We start from the raw sequence: 260 nt of genomic DNA on the forward strand, positions 1-260 counted from the left end.
TGTCTGCAAACCACCCATCCATCGTTCTCTTCCCAGAGGAGCAGGGGCCCCACATAGGCGCTTATGCTCACAGTGCTGCTCATCCCTGCCAAGATCAGGACTGCTCCTCTACTGATTTTCACAAGTAATACAAATTCATGTGTGGGTGAATATGCCACAGTTTGCAGTCTTTACTCAGGTGAGCAGTTGGGATTACAAAGTCAGCCCTGACTGTGGTCAGCCTTGACTTTCCCCTCCCCTCCTCTTCTCTTTTTTTTTTT

The sequence above is a fragment of the Meleagris gallopavo genome (genome assembly GCF_000146605.3).
Source record: "Meleagris gallopavo isolate NT-WF06-2002-E0010 breed Aviagen turkey brand Nicholas breeding stock chromosome 2 unlocalized genomic scaffold, Turkey_5.1 Chr2_random_7180001854141, whole genome shotgun sequence".
Classification (NCBI taxonomy): domain Eukaryota; kingdom Metazoa; phylum Chordata; class Aves; order Galliformes; family Phasianidae; genus Meleagris; species Meleagris gallopavo.